General features: G+C 34.6%; 1 long non-coding RNA gene across 1 annotated transcript; it reads left to right on the plus strand.

Moving 5' to 3' along the window:
• Positions 1-21561: 21561 nt before the first annotated feature.
• LOC134668579 (uncharacterized) lies at positions 21562-22000 on the plus strand. The gene is made up of 2 exons (XR_010098807.1): positions 21562-21640; positions 21851-22000. It is a non-coding gene; the product is annotated as an uncharacterized LOC134668579 (long non-coding RNA).
• Positions 22001-22576: the final 576 nt, after the last annotated feature.

Below are 22576 nucleotides of genomic sequence, written 5' to 3' on the forward strand. Positions count from 1 at the left end.
GGAGTCATGTCCACATTATTGCGAACATTGACGCCAATCTGTCCGATCTCCGAGTCTCTAGCATCCGTCATTGTGGAGGTAACGATGGATGAAAATAATATCAGCAATCCTTTTGATTTGCTTATTTAAGTTCTAATATCGGTTAGTTATCTAATTAATTTTAGCGTTGAATAAATAATGAATTTTAAGATAATTTAATTGAACAATGATATTGGACATAAATAAACAAGCTAGATATTACTTTAATTGTAACTAACTATACCAGTTTATATGTTAAAAAAACTTTATTACATAGTGAATTAAAAAAAAAATTCATACACTCAATTGAAACCAAAAATAACATTCAAAAACCGTAGTTGCTTGCAAAAAACAGCCCATCAAAAACACTTCATTCTGACTTTACTTCACAGAATGACCTAAAAGAAGCGCGCCGAAGCTCAATAATTAAGCTCAGGCACAAAGCTCAGCTCCAGAGCTTTAATAGCCCCATTAAGTCTGGAAAAGGCAATTATTGCCTCAGAAACAATTAGTTGGGCCCTCGTCGGTCACACGGAGTGGACATGCGGGGAAAATAGGTACCTATAGTTTAAGGAGAAGACGGCAAAAAGTGGAATAAATTTGTTCGGAGCGCAAAATGAGGTTTTGTTACCATAGATAGGGTGACTAGCCGTCCATTCTACGAAATGGCTTTCTATGTGATGGGATTTGTGTTTGTTTTAGAAATAAATTAATTTAACGGCGTTCTACTCTTTCTAGTCGGTGGTGACCCAGGTTACGAAGCAGGAGGTCCCGGGTTCAAATCCTGGTAAGGGCGTTTATTTGTGTGTTCATCACAGATTTTTATTTTGTTTTCGAGTTATGGATGTTTTCTATGTATTTAAGTATTTATATCTACCTTTAGTTTGAACTCCCTAAAACTAGGTACTGTCGATTTCATAAACATATTATACATACTTATATTATAAACATATAAATATTTCTTCACCTATTGCAATGGATTAGCAATAAGGTGAAAAATGTATACATATTTATGAACTCAACTGTACCAACCGTTGCAAGTTGAAATGTAAACTAAATTAACACTTAAATACGAGTTGTTTTAAGTACGAATAATGAAATATAGACCACGTCACATTTGTCAATCCCTTGACCAAACCTTGTCCGTAAAATGGTGAAATGGAACGAAGTAACTTTTAATTCTTAATAGATACGTTTTTGTCGTGGTTCTGCCTATCTAATTAAACTTTATTTTGCATCTAAGTAGACATGTATTTAAAATTTGAAACAATCCAAACCTTATCTCCAAGCACAATTTACACCGTTTCACCTTAACTACAGACCGTGGAATCCTATTCAGCGGGCGATACCATCTCTTTCACCCCTGATATCCAAGCAGATTGACATGAAAGTACCCTACCGGCGGCATGCACTAACAGACCAACATTTCCTATACCTAAATCAAATGATATTCAACCTTTTTACCTAAGTAATAGGAGCTTGTAAATATACCGGTTAAGTTGGTTGTTAGTTAAGTGATTGACGCGGCGTGTTAATAGTGTAGGATTGTTCTGAATCCGCATATAGGTATAATAGGACATTGCGTTACACTTTAGTAGTTTATGGCTGAGATTTGGATCTGCTGTCTTATTTGTTTGTTTTGGGTGTGAAAGAGGCGAAATGCCAGTGTGAAGTTAGTAAACGGAGCAACAATTTACCTAAGTATACCTAGAAAACCGAGGAACAATACATGAGATGCCAAGTGTATTCTTCTTGGAGTGAGTAAGAAGTAGGTACTAGCCATAGACTAGGAATCCTCTAGACCGAGTTTAGAGCAATTATTTCATGCAACCGATGATGTCAAAAATGCGGGGTTGCGCGGGACGAGGTGAGCGAAGTCCCGTGCCGTGATTGGTCCGTTCAAAGACACGGACGTCACACAAAGACACTTTCGACTCGAACATGGAGTAAAATTACCGTATGCGTGGCAGAGGGGGTAGCGCGACTATGCTAAGTCTGAAGGATGTTTTGTCTGTGGGTACTAGCACTACATAAAAAAAACGCGGGAAAAGCATAAAAAAAAAAATTTGCAGGCCTATACACTGATATAAAATAAAGAGATATAGAAATCAATTTCCAGTCTAATGTCAGTCATTTCATTAACCCTTAATCAAATAACGGGAAATTATTTCCCACTTCATTCTAATTTACGAAATATTTTTTATCTTTTTAATGGCAGCATTCAGCAATACCAATCATACAGATTTAAAATGTTAGTAACATTTTGAATTTGAAAAATGGCCACACTTTTCTAATGGCCACCATTTGTGACCATACGTCAAAGTCAATGTCAGTTGTCGTGATTTTTTTTGCAATAACGACAATTTTTTTAGTCTTTTGAGGTTAAGTGCGAAAAAAAATCAGGTAAGTGCATACATTGAATACTATCATAAACTAGACTTATTTTCCGTATGTTTTGTTTGAAAAAAATTGTGATTACGATATGATTTAGCCAAGATTTTAAGGTTTTAGTAAGTGGGAAATTATTTCCCATTGTTTGTTCCTGAACTTACGATTTACAAAAAAATTGTGAGGTTTTATCAAGTGGGAAATTATTTCCCAGTGTTTGTTCTCCACCTAAATTTTAATTGGTTTCCATAAATAAAACAATATGCCCGTTTGTCTGTTACACAAAAAAATCTGTGCCTTCTTTTTGTTTTCTTTTTTCTTTTATTTACTTCTTTGATCTTTGAAGATAACGTTAAATAAGTGTTCCGTAAACAAAGTTTTGTACGGAACACTAAAAATCATACTTGAATTCCAAGCGAAGCCGGGGGAGCTACTAACTAGTAATAAGTGTGTAACCGTATCGGACAATGGGAAACTATTTCCCACTTCATTAAAATTTTGCTATTCCGTAACGGATATCGGGAAATTATTTCCCTCCGCAAAAACCCCCTTTCCCCCCACTTAAAATTATTTTATATATTTTTCGTAATCTACGCACCCAAATTACCTAAAAACCATTCTTAGTTTTCAAATTCTGATAAAAAGTGTTCCGTTTGATTAAGGGTTAAAGATGAGAAATAGAGTAAAAGTAGAAAATATCTATTTGACGTAAAATAGATACTTACACAAAATACACAGGTTTAGGGCACCCAGTAGTCCTTAAAACACTTGCGTAGGTCAATCACAGTACTTTTATGCTGCTGGCAAGAGAAACAAACAAAAAAGGAGGAAGTTTGCATAGATACACTATTATGGATGACTCACGTTAGACCGGGCCGTATCCGGGCCGTGTCCGGGCCGGACCTTCCGGCGCTTACTATTTTATGGCATGACAGGTGATCACGTGATATTTTCCATAGAAAACGATGCGCCGGAAACTCCGGCCCGGACACGGCCCGGTTTAACGTGAGTCATCCTTTATGTAGAAGATAAAGGTATCAGTATGAGATAAGTAGATATTATTGTCCTATTATTAACTTATTTTTTTAATCTTATTAAAGTTAGGCCAAGAAAAGTCTGCAGCGATTTTGATAGCCCACGCAGTGCAAGTGTCATTTTAAACGTCAAACTTTAGTGAAATTATGACGTAGGTATAAATAAAACTTGCACTGCGTTGGCTATCCAAAATCGCTGCAGACTTTTCAGACAAAGAAAAACTCAACGTGAGTATCCTGGTGTATTCCGACGTAGACGCGTTGAGATTATGAAAATAAATGATCGAATGAAAAAACTCAAGCGGGTTGTCAACAGATTTTCGACATCTCAAGTCATCGGCAAATTTAATAGGTACAACTCCAGTGACATATTACAGGATATCCTCATATTTTTTGAAAAAAGATCTCGATATTCAGTTGCACGCAATATACTGCAATCTTTTTTTAAATGTCGTGAAAAAGGTCACGTCTACGGTGTCCTCAAAATCGAAAGATCTCGAATCTCCAAATAAATTTCGATACGTAACGGATCGTTCCGCCATATTTTTGGTCACTCAACAAAGAAAAGCAGACCTTTTGGAAACACCAACATATTTTTACCACCGTTATTTTAACAGACAAGTTTTTAAAACTCAGTGATAAGGTCCAAATTTGAACGAGTTTTAGTTTCGTAGTTTTAAGTTTACGTGGTTGTATTGTATTTTATAGGCTTTTATGCCCGTATCGAGTGCCCGATAATACTCATTGGGTGTAAGTTATTTTGTACGGGTTGAAAAAATATCATATGAATAATGCCTTTGTTTCATTAAGCTTATAAGGCATGTTGGGTGATTTAACGTGTCGTGGTTTCTTTTAAAGGTGGGCGTAGATAATTCGTTAATTGACAAGTTTTCAAAATACTTGCCGTTGTAAATGTCTGGATTATGGCTGTGACAGTTTCAACATGTGTCAGGGCTCAAAGGTGATTCATATTATTTGTAAATAAAATGTCAACTAAAGTTAAAACAATCTTTGTCTTGGCCATCGCTATCCAACGTTAACGCGGCAAGTATCATGGGCACCTTTGCACCTGGTACAGCCCGCGGAGGTCTTTTAGATTAAAATATTTTAATATTTAGATATATTTAAGTTACTTTTGTCAGATTGTTCAATATTATTATTATAATAAGTATACATTTATCTCTCTGTATGTGGGGGTAAAATACTATTGACTGATAAAAATCTATTACAGTGTAAAATATTTCTTTTCTGAAAATATACAGCCGGTAGTCGTTTTAAGATTTTTGCAAGCTAGTACAACCTGTATAGACCAAATAGCAGAATAAGCAAACAATTGTCACTTACCACCTAAGACACTATTGTACCTACCTACATATTCTTTGTAATTAAATACTTACTTAATTACGATTTTTACTTTTTTGTATTTGTCCTTAGAAAAGATCACCGTTTTCCCGAACGTTTTTCACTCGTATGTCAAATCTTAAATGAGATTGGTATTGGCTTATTATTAACCGGGCAACTAAAATATTAAACAGGAACTTTCATTGGGCATATAATAATATAATTTGGCTGTGTATTAATATTTTAGCGCCAAAAAAAATATATGAGCCTCAAATATAAGCATCATATTATTTAAAAAACTGGCAGAAAAATCAAGCCACCCAAAAAAATTATAGGGAACTTAAAGTGATAGGTTGGCGACTAAAATAATAAATTGGCAATTAATATTGTAAAGCGATCATAAAATTTAGTTGTCATCTAGTTGTTCACACCTAAGTAATCAACTATATTCATAACTAAGCATGTCCCTTCAGCTAGGTAGTATTTTAACACGAAAGCAGTTAAATTTAATGAATATTGGTCACTTTTTACATAAAATACCTCAAATTAATTTACCAATACGTAATGGTCAGTATACTTATAGTCGAAATTTCTAATCATGAAACGCCTAATGGCCACTATACCATTAATCTGTATCTTTTTAATTACTAATTTCAATAGTTACCACTGTGTTCTGCTAGAGTCAACAGATTAGGTGCGACGACGAGCAAAGCGAGAAAGAGCGTGTTAGGTTGACCGTGTAATGACCATACAAAATAATTGAAAAGAACTTCATTTTTGAATTAATAGATAGCCGTTTTCTTTTTAAAATGTGCTTCATAAATGGTCTCCAATATAATAATTCAGTTGCCAAATAAATACTTGGTACCTGCATAAAAATAATCAAAAGCTGTAACGGCATTAAAATACAACTCATATTGATATATTTTAAGGCTCCGTTTTTGTTGCCAAACTATTAATTTTAGTATCCATTTCTATTTTTTTATACTACCCAAATTTGATTAATTAGTTGACCGGTTAAATACGTGCCATTGGTATTTGTTTGTCACTTCCTATCATTTTGAAATTATATTTGTTAGAAAAAAATATAACAGAGGTTTTCTAAGATTTTTGTACGAGAGGATCAGACAGGCAGCCGTATTCGAACAAATCCTACGACACGAACCTACGAACGATACCTACGACAAATATTGAAACGATATGGATCAGATACGTCAATGTTTCTTCAAACTTTTTGTTGTTTGACTTTGACATATCCAATCCATATCGTTTCAATATCCAGTATTTGACGTATCTCATTGTTCGAATACGGCTGAGGATCACTAACTTGAAACGGCCACTGATATAGATAGCTCGTGGGAATATTAGCTGCATCTGATTACTTCACTAGTCAGGCTTAAACGAAGAAGTGAACTTAAAGTAAACATGGCCGTGTTTCCGTCACACAATACTTCCGCTTTAACTGGGGCGTAAACGAACAAGACTCTTTACTCTTTTACAATAACATTGTCTGTTTTTATGCTCTAACATTAAAGGTCACTCAGAAAAAAAAACTATGGATCTATCAGATCTATCACTGATATTTGAATTAAATAGTAGGTATTTAAGTTTTATAAGCAACTTTCAAGGCTAACAGTTTTATTGGTAGCTAAATAGCGATATCTTACAGGTCAACCGTCAATTATCAAGCACAAAAGAAAAACAGGCCCCGTAGATAACATGCCAATCGCTAACACTCCGTAGCGAGCGTAACGCAACTGTTACTGTCACACTAATATAGAAGAGTGATAGAGAGACACAAAGCGATTCGATGGCGAAGCGCAAGCGATCGTCACCATGGCCAGGCCGCCAGTTATATTAAAATTCAATAAATTATACGTAACTGTTTAAAAATTAAAAACAAAGCCATCCCTTTCAGTTCTTTCGTTTATAACTCAGCGATGGATAATGGTGCCGAACAAAAACAAATGAACGTCAAGCCTACAATGTTGCTACGACTTTAATGCAGGCGCCATTGGATTTAGTGCCCATGGTTAACTTCTAAATCTAAACGCTTTATACGAGTAGGTTCAGGCATATTATTGATGGCTTTATTCACATAACTAAATAAATGTCAGATTTAAATGGCATCCTAGCCTAGTCGGAAGTGAACTTGCCTACTAAGCTCTTTTACACATTTATTTGCGTATTTATCACAATTATTTGTGCATTATGGATGTATATAAGTATTTACATATATATATATAACTATATTACTTTGTTCAGCTTAGGTACTGTAACTTATTTATTTATTTAAATATTTATATTTAACATCACGTCATATAAATATGGAGACGTACCTACCAGTGTGTTGTTATCACACTGACGCAAGGAAAATTAAAAAAAGATTACGGATCATAGAATGCGAACGAAGAATCACGTGTTTATGTGCATGAGTACATCATTTAAAATTCGTTTTCTATAACTAATTTGGACGCCGCCAAATATATTGAGAGTAAAAATAACTTTTATATCTTCATTTTGTAATAAAAACACCAAAACAACGGCATCGTGCGATGCAGTCATTTTCTAAAATCATTACCCAATGATTATTAGGCTGGGCACAAATTTATTCACCCCATAGAGAGAGAGGAAAGAGTCGATAGTTTATAATTGATTTAACGATAATCAAATATATTTTATTTTCTATTTTTTTGCGGTTATTTGCAAAAAGTACTCTTTTCTAGATGTTTCGAGACATGTTCGACAAACGTTATATAGGTACGTAACATTTTTCAATAAATTTCAATCTATTCTCAAAATACCTGTCTTCTTCATAGGTAGCAGGCAAACTGAAACTCAAAATATTTCCACTATCCAAAATATGTTTTATTAATTGAATTAAAAAACATTTTAATTTACAGTATGTTTTTAATGCCTTATGGTCAGTACTTAACGAGAACAAGTAATCCCAGGCCAGATACATACCTAGTTTGGTTCATAATTCCACGTGAACTCTCTTGGAGACAAATAATACAGAATGCCGTCGTTATGTTTTTATTGTAGTTTTCTTTATAAAACAATAGTTAGACAAATTTAATTTAACATTTCGAAGTTAAATAGGTAGCAATAAGATGACGTTTTTGATACACACAAATCTATACATTGCTAGATATAATAAATAGAACCAAGATGCGTATAATAGGTACTATCCGCAAACCAAACTGACGACCGTGGTCGTAAAACTTCTCATTCACACTTGCATAGTTGAAGCAAGATTGAAAGAGATGGTAATAAAATCTCGATCGTCAGTTTGGTTTATATAGTATTATATATGTTTACTTGCCTCCGATTATATCGACAACTGTCCCATCACTATGAGCTCGTAAATTTCCCAGCGCGCAACCGATGACAGCTGTCATTAGCGGCGGCCATTACGGCCGGATCGCGGCGAATTCACTTAACTCCTTTATAATTTTCATGCGATTCAGGAACGTGACTCCGACACCCGGGTCAGGCGCATGTTTTTGGGGCACTGATACATCATGATATTAATCTATGGGTGTAAAATTTTGCTTTGACCTATCAGAAAAAAAATCTACTACAAAGAAGAAGAAGAAGCAGAAAATAAATTTATACAGAACGCTTACAGTATTGCTTAAAACTAATACCACAGGGCGGACACGCCATACATCAAAACTCGTTTGCGTGTATATGTGAGAACGGCACGTCTGTACACGCGTCATTGTGTGAGTAAGTCGCTTAGGGCTACCTATTTACATGTTTTTGAGTTCAAGGAGCGTTATCGTTGTACTCGTAACGTAAATATCAAACATTTTTATTCCTAAAATTAAAGAAACAAACTTAATTTACAAGATGGTATTTTCTCCTAGATCCTTGCTATAATAAACTGTTCTATTCACAGGTCACAGCTAATATTATTTGAACGTATATGCGAACTCACCCGTAACCCGTAAAGGCCGTAAAATATTACTTAAAGTATGGTGCGGCAATAAATTACCAAAAATGTCATGTCGAATTGTCGATACACAATTAGCGTGGACTAAATATAAATAATTACAAAACGCTACCTACTTTTTAATATATGTATAATAAAAATAAATGTTCTTTATTTCGTGAATTTGAAAAACAACCATACATCGCAAAATACATCGGCATTTTGAACGTTGCGTCATCGCGTCGCGGCGTCGGCGTTGCTAGCCGAACTGAGAGTATGTCAGGAGTCCGTCAGAACTCAGTCGCGGGGCGAGGTAATCCGAGTCGGGGCGGGGCGGTGCGTGTCCGTTCTGTATGATAATACTATTACGTATTCTGTGCTAATACGACACTTTTATCAGTGTAAAATACAAACGTCATATGACGTTCGTTAAAATATAAACGTCACATGACGTTCGTTAAAATATAAACGTCATATGATGTTTATATTTTACACTGATAAAAGTGTCGTATTAGTTTTAAGCAATACTGTAAGCGTCCTGAATAAATTTATTTTCTGCTACTTCTTCTTCTTTGTAGTAATTTTTTTTTCTGATCATCATAAAGACGTCTTTACTTCTGGCTCTGGCATTTGGACTTCAGTACATCAGACATGTGGCTCATTCAAAGGACACCTGCAACCTTGATCAGATCGGTAGTCCACCTTGTTGAGGCCTTCTTTTGCTGCGTTATTTGCCACCCAAGAGCTTCCACTTGTCTAAACCCCTGAAAGTTAAGTGTCGCGCCCTTATTCATTCAAAATAATAAGTATTTACATAGTTGTAATGTGTACATAACTAATCCTCTTTTCAATTTTGCATTTTCAATTACATACAGGGTGATTCAGGAGACGTGAGCAGGACTAACACTGCGCATTTCGTAAATTATAAGCAACTGTTTCGTATCAGTATTAGTGCGGTTAACGTTAATTTTCTAGTCGTGTTGAAAAAAAAAGTTATTAATTTATTTACGACATATGCATGGTCACCCTACAGTTAGAATACTACACTACCGATATTCTGTGTCAAATTGTATGTCATTCAAGTTTGACAGTTTATTTTCTTCGTAATCAATATGCTTTCATTGCGGTTAAAGAGGTTTTATATTTATTAATTAGATCTTGTAGGGTGACCATGATTGCAGAGAATTAAATTTGCTCTCGCCAAAAATTAAAAAAAAATTGGAAAAAGTGTGCTTGTTTCACTTTAATACGACGATGATCGATCAATTATTAGTTACTGAGTGTGCAGGATTAGTCCTGCTCACGTCTCATGAATCACCCTGTATATGTAGTGCAGCCAGCAGTCAAAAGTAAATTACTACTTACTACTTAAATTAAAAACTAAATTGTCACTATAAAGGGGTGTCATACTCGTACATGATAAAATTAAGAATAAAATTAAGATTGTACTATGTTAAATACAGAGTTAAAAGTTCAGCATCGCGTTGCCGACCTCACAAGCAGCTATTTAGTCAAGGTACGTTTTTTTCTCAATTTTTATCCCCCTGTATAACCCCCTCAAATTCCGAAACGAGAGTACCTAATTGAAATTAAACAGGGCCTGTACCCAGCAATATCGTAATGGGGCCCAATACAAAGGCATTCAATATTTCAGTTAAAATATCACGTCGTAATGATATCGCCGTCGACTTGAATCGATTCGCTGTGACGAATATCGAGTGAATCGGTTAACTGGAGAATACTTTCCACTTGGATCCTCACTATTCACTCATTTATATTGCTGCTCTCTCATTGGTGCATATCGCTTTTGATTTTTTTTACTGTAAAATAATTCAGCCGTCCAATTGGGTGGCATCGGAATAAATTTTATCGTCTTTTTTTAATAGCAATTTTAACTATTAGAAGGACTTAACCTATGATAAAGATTTTTTTGGTTTTTTTTGAAGCTAACATACAAGAAAACCTAGCAGTGCAAGCATTCATTGTGCTGTAGCTATTGTTATTCACAGTTGAGGCCTGGTGAAGGATATAGGATAGTTTTTATCTAAATTAACTATTAGTTCGCCTTTGTACTAATGACGAATGTTATTTTTCCTGTTTTGTTTTGGTTATACGTGTAGTACAATAAACTGTTTTACTCTACTACTACTAATGTTTGAATAAAGAATAATAAAATCTGATGTCGCAAGGTATGAGGTCCCTAGTAGAACGCATCAAATCTGGCACCGCGGCCGGTCATCAAGGCACATTAAGGTTAATTCTGAGTTTGGGGCGCGAACCGATTTAAATGGATCGATGAAAGTTCCTTAGTCGATTACATCGCCGGCTCCAGGCGAATAACTTTAGAGTTTCTTTTTCCAAATTTAATAAATGCTAGCAAAATTATTATTTATTATACGTTTATGCGGCTTTTATAGATTGAGTAGTTACTCCTGCCGGCGAGGGAATCGGTATAATCGGTTAATAAGATAAACCTCTTAGACCCACTTGCACCATCCCAATAACCCAGTGTTAATCGGTTAAACCGTTAACCTAGTGTCAAATTGTACTGTTAACCATGGCAACTCCAGGTTTAACCGGTTAACCCCGGGTTAGTGGAATGGTGCAAGTGGTCCTTAGATCACATTTTTTTCTTGAGTAATCACGATTTTGTATGAAATTCTTAATCTGATTAAGAGTATTTCTTCTATAGCTTAATATATTTGAACAACAGCAGAAATCAACTGATTATTATTAACTATTTCTCTTCAGAAATATTTTTATAATGTCAAGCAGCTTTCATATTAATAATGTCATTAGACTACTTTTAGGGTTCAGTACGTCGCTATAACACTAAATTAAAATGATTGTTTTCCAACCAATGAGAGGAGGAGATTCACTAAATGTATACCTAATACTTACTAGTTTTCTACGGATAAAATCTAACCTAGTTGAATGTAGTTTATAGTTTGTTTATTACGAAACCAAGTCCTTAATATTTTTTTTACAAAAACCGATATCTATCAGAGTACAAACTATTAGGAAAATAAGCGTTATTTGACGAAGTTTCACATTAATAATATTAGTAACCGGTTTCTCACGGGTTACACAAAACCTTTCTCAAGAATCACTCTATTGATAGGTGAAACCCGCATGAAAATCCGTTCAGTAGTTTTTGAGTTTAGCGCGAACATAATACGCGGTGGGGGCCTACGTTATATAAGATGTAGTGATATACGGAACCCATAACAGACGAGTCGGTTCACGCTTCCTCATATTTTTAAAACTATATTCAACTCTCTCCTATAAACCACAACCCGTTATCCTTATCGTACGAGATCTGAAGCACGCTGACCTATCGTCTACAAGAAATATCGCGCGATAAAAGATAACTCCATTCATGATAGTTTCATTCATAATACGCGCGTGGATCGTGGTGACCCCTATGAGTGGCTTAGGAAATATCTTTTGAGAGCCCTCACATTTCTAAACGATCTAATTAGCTCGGTTCAGTATGCTGAGCTTTGTAATGATAACTTGGGTGTTTTGTGCTCAAAAATATCCCAATGTTTTTAATTTTTTTTATCGGACTAGACTAAAGCGGTTGGGAGATATGCCCGAATATAAAATGTGGATATTATTATGTTTGATGATTATGAATTGTTTTGTTTTGTTTACTTGTCTGTATCTTTTTACTTGTCTTGTGTATTTGTAAAATATTAATTTGTATGTATGTATGTATTTGTTTGTATTTGTTGTTGTTGAAACTCTTATATCTTAGAAATATGTATTGGAAATATGTATTAAGAAGTTTTAATAAAGGCTTTAAATTAAAAGACACGTCAAGAATTTGTATGTTTGTCAAGTCAATTATTCGCCGTGTGCCTGCTATACGGCCACAATTCAAAAAATTAAATTTTCTGGATTATTGCAGATTCGTATTCAAACTTGTTCAATTTACGACCTTATTTCGAGAGCCATAGCAAAAAAGGTCTTTAAGAGCCTTTTTCTCACAAGTGGCCTTATGGATTTGACCATAAATTGTCAGACGATTCCCTGCAATACAACCACTTGCCAGTCTGCCGCCTGCTCCCGCGGCGTTCGCACGTGAACTGAGGGACTACCGCGAACCACGTTCGACGTGTTGCTTTCCTGTCACACTTACCTACGAATTTACAAGTGCGACAAAGAGACAACACGTCGAACGTGGTTCGCGGTAGGCCCTCAGACGGCTCTTTTGAGTTGTGGCTATATAGCACACGTTTTAAATGAAGCTTTTGAGTTGCGTCCTAGAAAATAATGATTAGTTGAGTTACACATATTATCGCGTACAGTGATCTTGTTCCTATCAAAGTTGATAAAATAAGGGGATTTTAACTATTTTGGTGTTTTTATTTATATTTGCATGGTAACCTTTATCCAATAATTTTGTGTTTAAATTTGGCCGCATCCCAAAATCTTTAAAAAACGTTTCTGCAATACGGCCACAACTCTAAATACCTGTCTTTCGGGCCTTGTGTCTTAAAAAATATACATTTCTTTTAAAAAGTAGCGTGGTCATAAGGAGGGTTATATCATTCCGAGTAAAAAAAGCTAAATTTTGAATTCATAGACCTAAAACTAAAGAAGTAAGATCCTATTAAACACCCTGAACTATACTCTCACAACTTTGAGACGCGATTTCTCGAAAAAACGATTTTTTTAGATGTGGCAGTGTAGCAGGCAGACGGCGAATTGACATATTTCTTGCATGTTCTGGCGTTTGGTTTCCGCTATGAGCCGGACATGTTTGAAAATAAATAAATAAATAATAATTTCGATGCCTGTTAACTGAGTGAATGAATTTTTTAGCACGTGTGCTAACTCGGGCACAAATACTAAAGTGACGTTTGATTTTTTAGTGTCTCTCATTGTCATGGTCAAAACTTCAAAGACCAAATAAAATGTACCATATGTATAGGTATTCACTTTTCTGGTAATTTTATCTATAAAGTGATATAAAATTATTTCAAAAAAAATTTACTAATATCAAGTCCCCTTCAGATGTGCCACGCCTGTGTTCCAATTAGTAACAGTTTTGCAGAAAAAGTCCCAATTCCATATATCTCCGCTTTCACAAACCGCCTTATACGATCGTTTATCTCCATCTTATTAAAACTGAGACTGAAGATGTGAACATTAATACTTCCGCCTAGAACCTCATAAATAAGTATGATTTTGGTTTACGATTGCGGCGATAGTTTTGACTTTTAGATTAAGAAGTTTCATTTTACATTTGAGTTCTTTAGGATACCTAAAATCACTCATGGTTTAAGAGTAGAGAGTTATTATAAGCATACAACGGAGAACGGCCTCCATACAAACGTAGTCCCCATTTTCCTCTGTGGATATTGATACTTTGACCACGATCTTATTAAGGGTACGTAATGGTACATTCGTAAGAGCTGGCGCAAGATTTGTATTGAACTCTCAGCATTTTCGTAAAAAATCCATGTCAACGTTCGTGAATTGACCGATATCTACAAAATATGCAGATAAATGCGATTATTTATCTGAACTAACATTAGGTACGTACATTTGACGCTAAGTACATGGGTACACAATTAGTACAGTCATTATATCCAAAAAACCGACCCTACCCGTGAATAATTAGTTCTTGGATTTTTTTTTGTAGGTCCCTCTCGGGGGGGTCATGTAAATTCAAAAAGTAGACTGAATCAGGCTCCTGTGTATATTCGAAAAACGGTTTTTCTTGAATAACTCGGCCATTTTTCATTTTACAGTAAAACCGTGAAGACAAAAATTGTAGAAAATTTGATTCTCTACAAGTTTGGTCCTCACAATTTTTCTTCTAGGATCGATAGTTTGGAAATTATTTTTGTCCTCACGGCTTTACTGTAAAATCAAAAATGGCCGAGTTATTCAAGAAAAACCGCATTTTTGGAAAAAATACCATTTTTCGAATATACGCAGGAGCCTGATTCAGTCTACTTTTTGAATTTACACTCCCAGTGACCCCCCCGAGGGACCTACGAAAAAAAAATCCAAGAACTAATTATTCACGGATCAAAATCTATAATGACTGTACTAAATGGTATGATGCAGTTTTTTTTCTTTTTTGCACCATGCAAGTTTGTAACATAAAAATGTCACCATTTATTAAGTGGCCCAGTCATCATACTTATGAGGTTTCCCTAATAAGACAAGTCTATTAGTCGCAAATGTCGCAATCTATCATTAAGTGTGACAAAAAGCTGACAAGTAGAGCTTACATTGTAACCGTAAATATACCGGGTGGGCGCTGTGACACAAGCAAATAATTAAAACATATTATTGTACCTACTTCTCAAATGATAAAACTTTTGTTTAAAAACTTTAAAAAATTATGTTGTCTTCCTATTTTTCATACAAATAAATTGTTATCCTCATACAAAATACATGTTACTTTGGCAAGCCAACTTTGTCAGTACGGAAAGGTACAGGTTATACGCGGCACCAGCATGTGCATCCGAGGCACACGCCACCGCTTTCAGTCCACCGCCAGGTGGCTTGGGTTCGACGACGGTGCCACCCTTCCACACATCGATTGAAACCCCTTTTCTATCCTAAATTTTTCAATGTATATTTGCCTATGTCTTATTATACTTATATTAAAGCAATAGATTATTATGAAGGTACAACATTCAAATTTGTACAGTCGCCATCAGATATATCGGAGCGGCCAAGGTGTTCACAATATCTGAACACGCACTCTAACGACTTGACAATAGAGGCGTGTTCATATATTTGTGAGCACCTTGGCCGCTCCGATATATCTGATGGCGACTGTATGAGAAATCGATCCTTTGCACCTACATTTTTCATATTTGCCGTCTAGCCAGTGTATTATTATATTCTTTGTCCATAGCTCGCTCTATAAAAAACCCTGTTAACTCATTCCGAACCGGATGAAAGTAGCTTTCATTGAAATAATTATTTCAAATTCAATTAAAAACAAGACTGGTGATGGATTGAGCCGAGTTTTATATCATTACCCGGCTCCCGTGCTGCGCCATTCATGATTGATGGTTGCCGAATGCTCGAATTGATGATAAATGATTACTGAATGAAAGTAATTATCATCACCTAGCGTGTTTAGATTAGAATACTTGGTCAAGTAGTCTTATAATTTGGGTTATATCAAAATCACATATAAAATATGGTGGACAAGTCCTTAGCTTACTCCAAGGATCTCTATAAGTAAATGAGCGTCCAATGCTTTAATTTTGTTTTTTATAAACTTGCCTAAATATGCGGTATAAGTGGCTTCCTCCAATTTTCTTAGGTAAAAAAGTTTGATATAATCAATTGTAATAAATTTAAAACAATACATTGCCTGTACTTATTTTACTATAAAAGGTTAATAACGTGTTAATTTTTGGAAGGTATTTACTTAATGTGTTTGTTTATTATATATGTAGGTATTTGCTTTTGGCCTTTAGGCCTTTGCCCGTGATTTAGTTCGAGTAGATCGTCGTTTTATAAATAAGTACTGAACTTTTTATACTGCTATTCTTATTATTTAGATTTTTTAAGTTCTACAATGAAAGTTAAAAATAACTTTGTAAAACTTTTTAAACAATCTAAATAAAAATATAAACGTTTTTAATTTGAAGTTACATAATTTGATCATTTATATGTTTAACACTAAATAGACAGTACCCAAGTGTGAACACGCTAGACCATGTTTTTAATTTCTTACTTAGCATCCGAGCTACCGTCTAATCTCACGGTCAATTTGAACCTTCAACTTCGGGTTAAAATTAGTTCAGTTTATCATTTTGTCATTAAATATAGTGTTAAAAAAACTTTAAAACCGGTTCTAAAGGTGATAAACATAAAAGGACTATTTACTGTACATTTTATAATTTTATCATAAAACAAAAAGATGAATAGGAAGTTGGCAAAAAGTAAAAGTGGTGGTGGTAATGGTGATCGGTCTGGTAGACCTAAGGGTTAAGTCCTGAATAAATCCATTTAGCATTCAATCTAAATAAGTAAATTGCAAAAAAAAAAATAGTTTAATAATTGATTCATTTGTGGTACGAAAATTAACTATGTAAATTGTATTGTATTTATTGTACTTAATTCGTACATATATAAGTCTATAGCATACGCTAACACACTTTCATGCATCTAACTTAAGGTGACAGTCCATTTCCAACGACAGCTGCATTACTGTTCATTTTACTATGGAAATTGACAATAACAGCGACGCGTTCAGTACTAGGAGTGCAGCTGCGGTTAGAAATGGAATGTTACCATTAAATAGAAATCGCTTAACTGTCGTAATGCAATGGAACCAATTAACAAGACTAAATATACTAATTTACAGGCGCTTAATTTTGTAATTTTTTTTTGCAATTCACTCAAATATGTACTTACATTCCATTTTACAATCATACACAGGAAATGCTGTGTTCTAGTTTAAACATGTTTATTAATTATTATACTTTAGAGTAGTTTCCTCTGACGCTGATGTCTAAATTGTGACATACATAATATGTATTAAATTTTAATTTAATGTAATGTAGGTTGTTGTAGGTAGGTAGGTAGGGTAGGTTTTAAACCGGTCGCCTATTTTTGTCTGAATATGTGGATGGATTACAGACTTACAGTTCAAATATTTAACATTCTCAAATCTTCTGTGTCACTTTTCCATACATTTATGAGTGAGAACATGTTAAAATATATCAAGAACATATTCTAATTACTATAAATCTACATGACTGCAACATCAAGAGATACGATTACCGCCTGTTGTTACCGGGTTCTATTGTTCCACTAAAATTTCTTTGTAATTTTACATGTATGTAAGATGTATGATTATTGGTGCAATAAAGAATATTTACTTACTTACTTAAAGAAAAACGCGACGCAGACGAATTTTAGGAAGAGGCCTCTAAAACTTTTGATCCACATAAGTAGTAATTCAAAATATTTGTATGAAACCTCATTACCTTACGTCACTTAATTTCCGCCATTTCAAGAAAATGTGTATTCGAACGTACGATGCCACGAATTAACAATTTAAAAGCAAATGTTTGTTCAGTTGTTATTAACAGTGTATAAAAGTATCAGCTAGTTACGGAGTGGATTATAGAATCGCGACAGTGTGATGAAGCAAGGGTAAAGATGGCGTCTATAAAAGTGTTGTGCATAGTGTTTATTCTGGCATTAGTTGGAGAAATACGTAAGCGATTCTTTTATTTAAATCTATTGTAATAAACAAACGATTACGAGTATTGACATATTTTTCGAGTTTAAGCGCAAACTGCGGGTTTTTTTTATTTAATATACCTACATATTTATTTCGGATAACAAGATCCATATATTGCAATAATTACATTACATAATTAATACAATAAATTTAATTAAAAAATGTGTTGCGGTGTCTGTAACTTGTTATGTTAAAACGATTCTAAAAAACCTAAAGTAGGTAAATCAGCTTGCATTGTTTTAACATATACTCGTAGTTTCTATGGTCACTTCCAATGCCATCGTAATTACATTGTTACCTACCGGTCTGTCATAACAATATTTCTCCATAGTTTGTTGCTTACATACACACACATATTTAATTAGTTAAATAAATAGCAAAATGTTAAAAAGAACTCAGATTATTTACCTATATATTAATATTTTGATATCTACGTGATTACATGTTTCAGGCGCAAATGTTGACCCAGACGTATCGGCGGCACCAAAGCAATTCGCAAGTAAGCAAATGTCTTATTGTGATTTATCACCAGTGATCGTACATTTTCCAGTGTTTTTGGTAAATTGGTATAGATAATTTCAACTTAAATGGTAAATTAAGGTTAATATTAACGTAATTAACGCTAATTAATCATTAGGGTTCAAGTTATTTATACCAATTCCGTTAACACCATTCCGCTGCACCAAAAATGCTGGAAAGTGTACGATCACTGTTCATCACAGATTTTGTATTAAGTTACTAATTTATTTCCTGGTTTTAGCGCACCAAATATTGCCGCCTTCACTTCTATACCTACTTCACTCACAACCGATTAGACGCCCGCGGCCACCATCGCCACCGGTAGTACCAAGCCTGCCTGTACCACCAACGCCACCAGAGGCCCCAAGCCTCCCCGTACCACCAACGCCACCATTTGCCCCAAGCCTGCCTGTACCACCAACGCCACCGGTAGCGCCAAGTCTTCCAGTACCACCAACGGCACCAGTCGCCCCAAGCCTTCCCGTACCACCAACGCCACCAGTCGCCCCAAGCCTTCCCGTACCACCAACGCCACCGACTGCCCCGGTACCACCAGCACTACTAACTGCACCAAATACAGGTATAGAGACCAAAAATCTATGGCATTTAATATTCAAACTTTTATCATAATATTGCATGTGTATTTTCTTAGGTCACTATTAAACTAGGTATTTTATTGCTTAAGCAAGGACTTTGTTAAATTAGGTACTAAATAACTTAATTATTTGTGTACAAGTAATATTTAAAAACTAATTGTTGGAATTTAGTACCTACATCATTAAAAAGTCTTCTTAGGCATCCATCTGCATTGACTTTACATCATTCGTAAGTACTGTTTGTTTAAAAGATTTTATTTTTCAGGAAATCCATTGCCGCCGTCTATTTTATACTTACTCAGTCGACCAATTAGACATCCAAATTCTCAACCAGCTAATCCAGGAAATCAAGCAAATTCACCACAGCATCAGATTTCACCAAAACTTCCATATAGTGATTTATATCCCTCCTCGGCATCTGCGCCTATAACTTCACCTGTTTCTACACCAGGGAAGCCAAGCAATCCTCAATATACTGGGCAGCTTTCGTATGAACCCTCAAGCGGTAACCGGAAACTTCTGAACGTTGTGCATATTCCATTAAGACGAGCAGCTTCAAATACTTTGCCAGTGCCTGCAAGCACTAGTGAAAATAATCCTGAAGATACTCCTTTAGGCCCAGCCCCATTGTCACCTAAAGTTTCAACTGACTCACAAACAGAAGATTTATCACCAGTCCCGAATAACCCAATAGGAGCGTCGCCAATTTCTGCTAAACCCGATTCAGCCGAAAATGATAACACAATTGTAATCAATCCTGAAGACTTACTAAATGAGCCAGTTGATAATATAGAAGCTTCGCCAATTCCGGTAAGGCCAAATGATAGAACTAATGAAGAGACTAAAAACATTGACAAGACTAAGGATGGCACCAATCCAGAGGAGTTATCACCGACACCGAGTCAAACTAATAAAGAATCTCAAATACCCAGTAAACCAAATGATACAAAAGATGCTTCAACAGAAAACACATCAGGAGATGAGTTAAATTCAAGCGACTCTCAAGATACTAACTCAGGATCGCCAATAAATGCTAACCAGGATGAAAATAATCCTGAAGACAGCAAAGAAGAAATAAACCCTGGTGTATCTGGTGAAAATACCTCACAAAATGTGGATGCCGATAACACGACAACGGAGAAACCGCAAGATACAACTACAGAAGACTCGCATGAAACAAACGAAGAGCCTCAAAATCCCTTTGCAGATTTAATTTTGAATGGTAAATAACTTGATGAATAGTTAATGTTATGTCTAGATTTATCCACAATATAGTTTTTTGGCATTCTTCAAAGTAAAACGTGTATTTTGTCGAATACTTTGTTACACTAGGTATTTAACAACTGAACATACACATGAGTCATCATTTTGGTTGGTTGTTGGGACAGTCCTTGACAGGATCCAAATGCAGGAAAATAAATATCTCTTTTGTCCCAGAAATACAGAAGAGATATTTATTTTCCTGCATTTGTACAGCCGACTTTAACATAATCTTATACCTAATAAAATTTATAAAGCATGTGTTTACGGAGTATAAACCAAGAAAATTAAACTTTTACTTTTTATAGGAACTTCATCTGAGCCAAAATTGGCAGATAACAAAGAAGTGGAACAAACTGGTAATCCATTGGGTAACTTTATATTAAATAGAACAAAAAAATCTATTTTATTAATTGTTTATTTGTAAATTTTTATTTATATTATTTTTAATTGAAATATATAGCATAATATACGGCACTGTAATTATAATATTTCAGGCACTTCGCCTAGTGACAAAGACAACGAAAAATCAGTGGAAGTCAAAGAAAATCCGAAGAAAGATGACATTATTAATGGTAGGCTTAATAATTCACGGTATATAAGAATAATCAATTTATATTCGTAAAAATTGTAACCCTGTATACACTGCGATTAACACCTCTTAAAGATTGTATACATTTTTTGTGACGGGATATAATTTTGTTGTTATAGGTGGTTCATCTAAACCCAAATCGACAGATGACAAAACTGGAGAACCCAGTAAGCTATCTAATGTTATATTATTTTGCCCTTGTAAATTTAAAAATAAAATATTAACCATTTGGCATCATAATCAAAATCGTAATTATAATATTACAGGTACTGTGCCTGATAACAATGGCAACAAAACACCCGAAGAAGTCAAAGAAAATCCAATAAAGGATGTGATTCTCAATGGTAAGTTTAAACATTGAAGGTAGATACTTAAACTACAATCGATTCAAACCTCTTTTTGACCAAGGGTTTTAAAAAAAGGAGATAATATTTTAGTGTTATATTTTCACGTGTTATTTTTATATTTCACTTAGGTACTTCATCAGACTCAAAATCGCCAGATAACGAAAATGAGCAAACCGGTAATCCATTGGGTATAGTTATTTTAAACAGTAAATTTGATTAATATTATACAAATGATCTTGTAAATTATATATCTAAATATGAAATACATGATACAGAAACTATATAATTTCAGGTACATCATCTAATGATAGTGAAAACTGTAACGATGAAAAACCTGAAGATAATCCGCAAAAGGATGTCATTCTCAATGGTAAGTCTCAAATAGAAACCTGGCAAATCATTTTAACAATTAAAAAAAAACGTGTAAACTTTGTTATAATTATCTCCCTCTAGGCATATTTGACCCTTTGCTCCTAAAGTACAAAAAGTTAAAAATAGATGCTTGGCAACAGAGGCACTTTTAGATACGTACAACAAAATATTTTCGTGGTATTATTTATTCGTTTTACAATGTTACCAGATACCGCTGCCAACGAAACGACAGAAGATCAAACCAACTCAGCTGCCAAAGAAGAATCTAATCAGGCTCAGCCTGAATCATCACAAGATAATCAAAATGAATCAGAGTCAGAAACAAATGAAAGTTCCTTACAAGATTCCGACTCCTTAAGTAACAAATATCAAGTTTCTTCTGAACAATCTGGCTCTTCAGACCATGATTCTTCCAAAAAATCGGAAGACTGTTAAACATCTAAAAGCTGCCCTTTCTTTTTAAGTGTTCAAAATTTATACAGACTAAGTATGTAGATACTTGCTGAAGAATTAGTCTTTTTTTTGTTTCGATACAATACCTCTATAATTAGAAGCTGTTTGATGATAAATAAACTACTATATGAAATATAATTATATATGTGTGAAATCACAAATCACTGATTTTACATATTAAAATGAACACTGTTATGATGCCAACTAAACATAATACACGTATTCAATTTCTTAGTCATTTTATTTCTATTTATTATTTAGCTTGTGGAAATAACTATTATTAGTCATAACATTTTCTGATTAATAATATATTTATTTAATATCCAAGCCAAGCTTTTGTCTATGAAACAATAACATGGTCTATTCAATGACGACAATGAGTACAATGATCTATTTGAATGTCTCCTTAAGTAAAATGAGCCAACTTAAGGATTTAAGGTACTTTCCCTCCAGGGCCCAACTTATCTTTCCGCACTGTATA

The sequence above is a fragment of the Cydia fagiglandana genome, chromosome 11 (genome assembly GCF_963556715.1).
Source record: "Cydia fagiglandana chromosome 11, ilCydFagi1.1, whole genome shotgun sequence".
Classification (NCBI taxonomy): Eukaryota; Metazoa; Arthropoda; class Insecta; order Lepidoptera; family Tortricidae; genus Cydia; species Cydia fagiglandana.